The sequence below is a fragment of the Magallana gigas genome, chromosome 3 (genome assembly GCF_963853765.1).
Source record: "Magallana gigas chromosome 3, xbMagGiga1.1, whole genome shotgun sequence".
Lineage (NCBI taxonomy): Eukaryota > Metazoa > Mollusca > Bivalvia > Ostreida > Ostreidae > Magallana > Magallana gigas.
In genome coordinates, this window is record NC_088855.1 from 2,374,597 (window position 1) to 2,375,133 (window position 537).

Consider the following 537-nt stretch of genomic DNA (forward strand, 5'->3'; position numbering starts at 1 on the left):
AGGTTCACAGAAACTGTGCCTTCACTCACGTGCCAAAAGTATGACAATTTTTTCTTTACACTATATATATTTCATTGAAAATCAACACATTTTAAAGAATCGTTAAAAAGTAACCCCTTGAATGATTTTGAAAAGATTTGGATTGATAAAATCAGAATTTCTCTAGATTTTTTTTGGCATCATATTTAAATATTTTTCCAACCCTCTGTTTCTGAAATTTGAAGTTAATAATACAAAGTAAGATTTTTCGGCTTGCATATTTCAAAAGACATATAGTAGAGCTCTTAGAAATATCTTCGTGTTGTGTCTGAAATATATTGTACAAATGAGTCGTCAAAAAACTATTTTAATGAATGTCAAAAATAGCGAAAGGAATCTACTTAAATCAATATAAATTTCTTTAAAATCGGACAAAAAATAATAACGGAAAACCTTTTGAAAATAAGTCTTGTTTTCAGGGGGAAAATGACATACTTTTTGCACGCAAGTGTAGTATTTGCTTACTATTACTAAAAATTCGACGCTTGTGTAATTTGA